Raw genomic sequence first — 10,702 nt, 5'->3', positions numbered from 1 at the left:
CAAGACTGAAAAAATGACACCGGTTCTTAAGATCTCACTGGACAGTGTATCTAGTGAATTTTTATTCGACAATGACCTTATGGAGAAAAATGAGAATAATTTTACACTGAAGATACAAATAAAAACTAACTAATGATTTTTGTAGAAAGCATGCATGTGAGATTTTGAATGAGACAATCAGGTTAATTCCTGATACAACTGGCGCCTTTTATACTAAACCAACACTACCACCAACCCCTCTCTTTTACATTTATTTTTGACAGCAAAGAGCTAGTGTGAATATTATCCTGTGACCTGGTGGCTAAAAGAATCAATATGTGCCTTATGCATGAATAAAAGTTCACTAGAACTATAACATATTAGCATAGTTTTTATCACCCCTCAACCATCTTGATTTTTTAGATCTTCATCTCTGTAGCAAACATACGTAAATACGTAAGCAAACTGGCCGTTCATTTGCAGCCCAAGTTACGCATTTGATCTTCAATGCTAGTCATAGCGTGACAGGCAGTCACCAAACATGCCAACCCATTTCCAAGCCTAACTCAAAGTAAATCTAAACCACATTACAGATTTAGCTTCTGTGTGAATTTATACATGCTAGGCTAATGAAAATTAGGCTCATGCCTTCTACTTTAAAAATTAGGGAGGTGTCAAAATACAAAATTATCCAGAGAGACCTTACATTTCAGTTGGCTGGATTGCTAGGAATCCAGGCATGCCAAAATCAGTTACACGGATTATACATATCCTGAACGAAACGAAGGTATCTAGACACTTTCTTCGATATTAGTATATTTTATTCTTTTCATCGGAAAGGCATACTTCAACCTACTCCGAGACCAGCCTCCCCTCATTTTGAAAAAGAAAGTCATCAAGTTTATAAAAATGCATAAAGCAATAATTTCATTCATCAATTTATAACTTCGAACGTATCAGGAAACACTGTCATCTGCATCCAAGAGTAACAATGGCTAATTTTAATATTTCTAGAAAGAACTGAACAAAATATAAAATATAATTCTTACATACAAGTTTTCTAAGGGATGTAACTCGCAAAGTTACGAAAATTGAAGGGGAAGAAAGGCCCTCCCTGATATGGTGCTGATTTTTTAAAAATAAATTCCCGTTTGGTTTGGAACGCACATAAGAAGACAGTGTTAGGGGCATCTGGTGACAGGTCAAAATTATAAATTGATGAATGAATAAAATGGGGGGGGGGGGGGAAATAATACAATCATACTGTATTAACCTGTACCTGAAAGTGCTCACAATTCACAAGCACAGAGGAATAATATCTTGGAGTGTTGCTAACGTTTTAAAATGGATGTGTTCGAATATTATTTAAATTGACATTGATAAGGAGAAGGGTAAATAGTATCAATTCTTCTCCATTGCACGTGACAAACAGATTAACTTGCACAAACGTCACACCTGTGTCTGCCTATGTCGATTAAAATTCTGAATAAGCTTGCTCCCAAATGTTTGGATTATTTAATAAAGTTTAAACACCATAAATGTAATTTTAGATATTCAAATATTTCTGATGTCCCAATAATTAAGACCTCAACAGTTGTCAAAAAATCTGTTTGATATGCAGCTGACGTTCCATGGAATGAGCGTCCAAATAACTTTAGAGAGCAATCAAATTTCAATTAATTTAGATCTTTAATTCTATCATGGAGTGGAAAAGACTGTAAATGTAATATCTGTAAATAATACCACTCCCCGCCTCTGCCCTCTCCGCCATTTGTTTTATGCAATGTCGATACAAAGTTCACTATAGTTCATGTTGAATTGTTGTTTACATGCCTACGTTAAATACATCATATCTTGTATCTATATATTACTCTCTACAGCTGTATAGAATGCAGTTAGAAGGGAACAAAATGAATTAAGCATTCATTGTAGCTAAATATACTACAATGCGAGAGCATAGATTATTCTGTTACAAGCAGTGAACTCCGACCACTTGAACCTGGTATTGGACCAAGTCTCAATTTTCCCTTTGAAATCGGTACGTCATGAATGACATTAATTGAACATACGGTATTACAACCTAATAACCAGATCAATTTACCTTCACTAGTCAAGCCCAAATATGATGAACTCCGGTCTCCGAATAAGCTAGCTGCTGGTTGAAGTCCTGTGTATAACTTGAAGTCTGGTCGTCAAATATTACATCATAGTCTGACAAGCCATATGGGCTTTCACGTTTCAGATGGAAACGCGCCGCAATTTCAAATACTGTTGAGTGATAATGCCTATCAGAGCCAATCAGAAGATACGTTCCAGTCACATGATTTCAGAAGATGCGTTCCAGTCACATGATTTCTGTACGCCGTATAATTGTGCTCTCTGCTATTTACAATAATGGTACGTGATGGTTGCCTATATACCAGATATGTATGTTAGTAATGTAGCGAGATCGGGTTCTCAATAAACATTCGGTATATTGAAAGTAGAGCATCGACGATTCCTAGAATTAGGCTCGTTTCATTTTACAGGAGCACTATTATTAAACAAATTGACATCGTCATCACATATTAATTTTCAAACTAACTTTGTTGTATTTTTTCCCGTGGACTCAGAATTGCAACAATGAAATTTAAATGAACAGTAAAAATACATAATACGAAAATCTTTTCTGTCTCACCTTGTGCACTGTATTAATTTTTAAACTGTAATCTTAGCTTTATGCGCCAACATTGATCGGGACTATTTTGGTTGTGCCGGTGGAGACTGAATAATAAAAACGGCGTGAGCCCGGGCTGTGGGAGGGTATCATAATTTAATGTACACCAGTGGCTTGACAAGAGTACGATCGGGTTCCACATTTTTTTTAATTAGAAACGCTGCTTGTCAAAATGAAAGAAATAAAATATTACAAAAATGCACAAATATTTTCTGGTTAATGTATAATAAATCTATGATCTAGTGATTGTTCACAATATTTAATATGTATATTTACAATTACGCATTCGTGTAGCATACTTGAGAAATACAAAGCAATAAAGGACATTGCATGCTTATACTATTATAGGCTGAGGTTCATAGTGTCGAAATGTGGAAAAGCTTGCAAAAACACGCGGATTAAAATCTGAACTCATCGGGTTCAAACTCTTTATTTGAACTCCAGCAAGCGTCTGATCACAGCATATAGCATACTATTTATAACTGTTATGCTTAATACCGCTCCGGTGGCCTAAGTGACCACGGAAACCGCAGGTCCCAGGCCAAGTCATACTGTTACGTATATCTGATTTAATTCATATTTATTTTAATTTAATTGTTTGTCAGTTTTAAATTTTGTATTCTATTATATGCTATTATAATGTAAATTTTTTCACTGGCGATGATATTTTTCCAGAAAATTGGTTGATCTGAATCATTCTTTTCATAAACACCAGGTGTTGGCCTGGATGCTGACCTTGAATCAAAATTAGTGAACAAAGTTGTAATTTTATTTTACAATGATTGGTTGTTGTCAAGGTCATGATGGGGCTTTGGGTTTAAGATGTAAACAACTTTTTTTTATTTTTTTATTTCTTAGAGAAAATTATTGGTCTAATCAAGGTTATATTCTGTGTACGTGATATAAACATAATCACATGACCCCTTCTGATTTCGCAACTTGGGGGAATTTCGAAACTGCGTCTTATAATACAATATAACCTTTGTTTTAGAGAGAGATCTCTCAGTTTGGGGCTTTTTAAACTCATGTCAAGTTATTTTGTTGCAGCCAGATTTTGAGTTATAATTTTCTTCAGAACAGATGGATTTCAAAAGGATTAATTCTTTTTTCTCTGGAAATATTTTGAGGAGTGCTCACACAGAAATTTTGGAAAGACGTTGCTTGCAAATTTAATTTGGATTTCCAACACCGGAGTACCATTATTTGTATTTCTACAAAGAACTGTAGATAAGCTCAGTACTGACTACAGCATACATCATCGTCATCCATCTTGGATTTTCTATCAGGATTCGAACTTGAAATTATTAGAACATTTGTTACTAGGACTTTTGCAAAGTAATTCGGGATTATTCTTAGATTATTTTTGGATCTGATTCTTGAAACCGTAAGTTCTTCTCCTTTTTTCATTTTTACAGAATTTTTCCAGGAAAATAAATTATTTGTTAAATTTTATTAAGCTTGTTGTTGCCACTCTTTCCGTGTTACTGTTTATTCGAGCCTAAACACGTAACACATGCCAAAGACTTACAAAAATGGTACTAGCAGCTGCTTCGTTCAGCATCATGGGATAAGTGTTAGGACTTGTCGGCCTGGTTTCAGAATACTGTGACTAGGTGGGAAATTATGCAACATATATGCAGCATGATGCCCAAGTGCTAGACACTTTAGCGATATGACTGGACTCCTTATACTTACATTGTTAATTATTAAGTACATACATTCTATACCAAACGCCGACAATAAAGAGTACTTTGAAAGACGAAAAATGATGCACTAAAAAAATTCCAACAACATCTGACCAATATTTGATGTCACAAATCGTACAGGTAAAAGCAGCGAAAACCTAGTATTGTTCGACTAACATTTTACATGGCTCAATAGATCTTTGCCAAACGCAAAAGTCTTGTAGCAGGATTCTTGTATAATGCTTCATTGATCTCAGTTATGGATAAACGCTCACTCACTACGTGGCATCGTCCATTTGTTAGGCATGCCGACAGAACATTTGTTTATATTGCTGGGTGGGAGTGGAGGAAAGGTAAAAGTATTGCCTCAAGCAGGTGCGGATAAATACGGTTCAGGTTCCTCCTTATGGTATTATTCCAAGTGGTTTTTCTTCTTCCACAACATGTTCGGTTGTGCAGCGTTTCAGTTTAGTAATTTTGGGGAAATCACTTTCTACTTCCTTCTCAGTAGTGTCCCATCACCTGTCTCTTCTGTGGTAGAAGTCTGCTGTCACTTGGATGCTTTGTGATATTTCGTATTTCTCTGTTGTTTTTTTTATATTTTGTGTCGCCAAGATATCTTGAGTATTCGGCAGGCGAAGCTGATCAAATGCTTCTAGTCTTTTCTCCTGGCCTGTAGCAATAAGTCACGTTTTTGCATCAAATAGGAGTATGGATATGGCATTTGGGTTGTAGAATATTATCTTTTCTTTGAGGGATACGTTCTATTGCTTCTAGATGTTTGCGAATTAGTTGAATGCAGCAGATGCTTCCCCAATTCTAACGTTGAGGTTTTGTTTTGCAATTGACCTGCCACTGGCGACATAGTTACCAAGGTAGGATAAGTAGGAATCGTTTTCAAGTACTTAATAATCAAAGTATACAGATCGTGGTGATGAGCATCCCGCTAGCATGATTTGTGGTATTGGCTTGCTGATACTGAGGTTAACTATCCTCACATATTTGTTCGCTTGGTTTGTAGTGCACTGCAGTTACGATCCATGGTTTTATACTGGTGCGAGGTCATCAGTAATGTCAAAGATAGGTAGTAATACTACTGGGCGCCGGCTGCTTCTTATTAGTGTTAGAACTAGCTCAGGCACATCTAACTCTCACTCCACTGCCAATGCTGACTTTGTTTTTTGCCGTCAACTCTTACAACGCAAGAGAAGCCAACATATATATTTTCATGATGTAAAAGGGCAACTTTTTCTCGTATGCCGTAGAGTTTTATCATGTGTGAAAGAGATTGTGTCAAATGCAGGTTTATAGTCAGTGAAGTCGAAAGCACGTCTCTCTTGTTTGACATAATGAGAATAACTGATTGGCGCATGTTCTACCGATATAGTCCTGTATGGTTTTCTCTCCTTTCTCAAGTAGCATCGTGTATGCAAAGAAATACGAATATGCAGAAGACCTTCCTGGCAATTATTAAGAATAAGATGGCTCTGTTCTTGCAATAGGCTGTCGCCCTTCTCCAGTCCTATGATGGTTCCATCGCTGTTCCTCTTAGACTAACAATAATTTGGTATAGCCACTTGAGAATAAAATATTGTGAAAGCAAAACTACGACAATCTGTCGTGCACACACACACTTCTTATATGTATACTTTCTGCACCAATGTAAACAACGGAAAATGAATTTTGCCAGAGTATGCAATGCAAGCTTCTGAAAGTGCAATGAAAGAATTAAAAAATATATAAAGAAAAACAAAAAGAAAATGTTATCGGCTCGTTTTCCGTACAATTTACGTTTAAAATCCAAGAAGGTAAAATGACAAAGCGGAGCTAGCAGCTTTTAAATAAGTACACGTCTGAAATAAGGCCAAGCTGTATACACTGTGGCCGGAATAACGCTAATCAATCACACACCAGAATAAAGGGAATTACACATTCTTTTAACAAAACGTAGCATATACAAGGTCTAATCTAACATAGCCACGACAGCCAGTGAGAACTTATTTTACTTTAAAACTTACACCCCACACCCTATAAGTACGAACACGTAGAACGCAACCATGATAATAACTTGATTTACGTCACAACGACTTGATGACGTGTCGTCACTAACAACGATGTTTGCAACAAAGTAAACTATTACAATCGAAAGATTTATTTAATATGGTCAGTAAAATATTGTATCAGTGACATTAGATATCAAAGGTGAAGGTATTTTATTGATGGTAGAAACGCCATTGAGTGTTATTTTCAATACCTATCATTTGATAAGAATTTAAATCTTGCCAAACGAGTTTACCAGTTTTGGATATCACTACCATTACTTTCGAGTCATGTCCAGAGAGTCGAGTATGTTCCAATTTCGGCTTGATCGTGTAAGAATTGTGCTTGGAAAGTTACAGGTATTGATTTATCAATTATTGGTAGGCACACTGTCATTTTGGCCTTCCATTGGAAGAGTTATTATAAATCACAGCCGATCCCATCTATAAATATATTAGGTACTTGCACAAATATATCTGAATTTCTATAGGACTAAAGTAATACAACTGTTCATTTTGAATTATTAAACCGGCTTGCAGTTTGGAAGGCTCATAGCTGGATCCGCTTTTGGTTGTTCTTTGGATACCAAAACCGCTTTTCACTTTCGCTAGTTCAGGAACATTTATGACATTGGCCATGGTTTAGTAGCGTCATTATTAGGAACAAAGTGTAACCTCGAAATGTATATCCTCGGTTCAGCTAAAACAAACAAAAACATTTTCGTCACATTTGCTTCCGTGCGCCTGTTTTCTCATTTGAACAAGACCACGTAACTGTTTGACCAATTTCTTGGACAGAACAAACATCTTTATTTAGAGCGCCTGAAAATAACACCGTCTACTACGGAGCACCTTAAGTGACGTGGATGCGCATATTTTTAATTTCGTTCAATCAAAATATATTTCGTTATTTCGAAACACTTTTTCGTTTAAACGCAATACTATCTCGTTATTTCGAGTAAGTATTTCGTTTAAGCGAAATACTATTTCGTTATTTCGAAATATTATTTCTTTATTTCGAAATACTATTTCGTTAAACGAAATACTACTCATACTAATACAAGTAAATCTGAGCAATTTTTCTGGATTGTTTTTCTCTTAGATATTTCATTTGGGTCCAGTTTTAGTTATTTGTAACATCATTATGTATATCAAAAATCCAAACCAGGACATTGCTTGTCAAGTTATACTAGATGGGGTTGTATTAGTTCTTGTTGTTGTCAGTGCATTTCAGCATGGTATATATTATGCACAAAAAAGTATGTATTTCTGGTCGGCCGACCATCCCTGTTTTTTGTGTGTCGACCCTAATACTACCCCAACCCCACCCACCAGCCCCGCTAAAAGAAAGATTTTTAAAAAAATAAAATAATTTCTTAAATTGAGTTGTGCATCAGATTGAGCTGGTTTAGTCCAGTACTTGAAGTGATTAGTGCATTATATATACTAATCATTACAATATAATAAATAACTTTTAAAGAAAAGAATTTTAAAAAAACCTACATACCTCGCTACCCTAATTTTAAAACCAGTAAAATAGGAAACATTGTTTTGGGCTCTATGACTGTTTCAAATAAATAAGGAGGTATTGGGTGAATGATTTTCAACAAGCATCTTCTCATGATTCCTGGCATGGTGAACTTGTTTTTAGTAGTTCATGTTCTACTATTGCCTTGTGGTGTTTGAAAGGGATTTTAAGGATTTACATCATGGTTTCATAATAATGGGCTTTTGTAGATCCATCTGACTCTTTTGCCAAATGTTTGTTCGGTTTTCAAAACGTCCATTAGATTTATCTGGTAATATATATTTGTACAGATACTATAGAAATTAAATAGCTTGATGAATTGATTTATCCCGTGTATTAATACATGGCAATTCTGATGTTAAATTTATATGAAAGGTCAAGGTAAAATTGTAACGTTCATAGAGAAACAACACATTACCTCTTGATGAAAATTGTATTTACATTTTGTATTGATCAAGGTCTATGGGAAATTCACTGTTCGAACTGTATTGGTCTATATTTCCTAGCAACGCTTCGCAGTTAAAATTTCACTATCAAAGAAACGTTCATTTTTTAATTATTATTTAAAAACGTTTTCTTTCTGGAAAAGCATGAACGTGAGCAATTTTCACCTGTAAATATTAGATAAGCATTTGAAAAAGTATAAATGGACATAAAAGTCAACGGGAATCTTGTGCAATTGTATAAGGGGTTACAACTCCTAATGTATTATAACCCGGGGTTTTAAAAGCCACATTTTTCCATGAATATGTTTATTTTTTAAATTAATAACGTTATAACAGTTCCTGTGTTGTTATGAGAAAAAATGCCAACACTTTGAGCATTTGATGATCTCACTTTATCCTAGCACTGCTATTTTTGTGAAAACACTGAGAGTTGAAACTACTCTTTAAATATTATACACCAGCTTTTTAACAGCCAGATTTTTTTATGATTACCAAATGTTTTTAGACTTAATAATATCAAAAGAACTGAGAGCAATTTAATTTTTTTTAAAAAGGATTCAGTACATTGGTCGTAAATGCTAAATACTAGTGATAAATCAAAATTTCCAAATTAGTTGAGCTCTTTTTACCTTGAATTGGGTACCAGTTTTCATGTGAGAAATGAACAGATATGAATTATTTTGGGAATAGGCTAATATTGGCAAGATGTTGGATGATTTCTGTTAAGAAACCTATGCATATGTATAATGTGATGTTGAAACTAATCTGGAGATTTGTTTTAATCACTCTATGACTATTTATGATCGGACTTTGACCACAGCTGGCAATCAGGCCTTCTGTCATCAAGATCTTGGTTGAGTATGATTACGAGAGAAAAGCATGCACATTAATGGTGCAGCAATTTACATGAAGAGGTCAACAATGTAGCAACTATATTTTTGATCAGATTTTAATCAAACTTGCCAAGCAGTCTTATATCATACAGGTTTAGCATGAGTTTGATAATTAGCATGATCAACACATAATCATAAAGTGATCTTTTATCTATTGGACAAGTTTGTTAACGCTCTAGAGACCAAATTCCAATTAGGATTTTCTCCATATTAAGCTTATATATCTCTGTATGTGCAAGAAGCTATGCATATTAATTATGATTTATATTTTAAAGAAAATGTTATCACGATAAAATTGGTAAACTCAACATGATATCAAGTTTGGAAGATACAAATAGTTTACATAGCATGTGTTTTTCCAATACTTCATGGGAAAATCCACCAGTGCAAATTGATTGCCTCGGTGTGTCCATGGGAAAGGCACTTAGCTCCAAAACAAATTTGTTTAGTAAAATGGCCAGCTGTTAAGCTGTGCAATTCAAGTATGTGATATCAGTCCACTAGGGCCTCTTGTTTAATTGTTGACTTTTTGTGTGTTGTCATGCATTTTTCACAACATGGAACTTTGTATGTAGATCCTTAAGAACTACTTCGTCCAACAGTCAAAATTATGTCACTGTGACCTATATTTAACACACCATAGATATACATTTAAATTACCCTTTTGCACTGGGAACAGTTTCTTATACACTATTACTGTAGAGTGATGTAACATGATATATGAATATAGGATGTAACATGATATATGTATATAGAATATAACTTGATATATAGTGATGTAACTTAATATATAGGATATTTTTTATATATAGTAATGTAATTGCTATATGCACCTTACGACGTACTGCATCATTTAGACCAAACAAACATTTGCAATCTAGTCATACCATCATTTGCTTTTAACATGTTTACACAGTGGATTGTAAGGTTGACTAAAGGTGCCATATATTGTATAAACAATGTGTAAATGGAAGCCTTGCTTTAGATACTTCAGACAGCACTATTGGATAAGGAACACTTTGGGGGTAAGTGCTTCCCTCAAAGAAATATATGAGATATGGTAATTTGATTATTTGCATTATATAAACACAACACATTTTCCGTTACTTTACATATATTGTCCTTTAGTGATATGGGCCTGTATGATTTTATGTCATTTGTGGGTTTTCTGGGTTTAGGAATCAGGATCACTACTTCTTTTTTCCAGCTTTTAGGTATAGTACCCATTTCCCATATTTTACTAATGAGGGTAAGTACAACTGTGACAAGTTTTTGGGGTAGGTTCTTGTAAATTTCATACCCCAATGTATCTTCTTCGGAGGAACAAAGGACAGGAAATCTGGACAAAGGGAAAAAAGGAGGGAAAACAAAGAAACACAAAGGAATATTGGATCAGGGTAAGTAAACCCTTATCCA

This window comes from Sinohyriopsis cumingii, chromosome 8 (genome assembly GCF_028554795.1).
Source record: "Sinohyriopsis cumingii isolate HCF-2022 chromosome 8, ASM2855479v2, whole genome shotgun sequence".
Lineage (NCBI taxonomy): Eukaryota > Metazoa > Mollusca > Bivalvia > Unionida > Unionidae > Sinohyriopsis > Sinohyriopsis cumingii.
Note: the sequence above shows the minus strand (reverse complement) of the source record.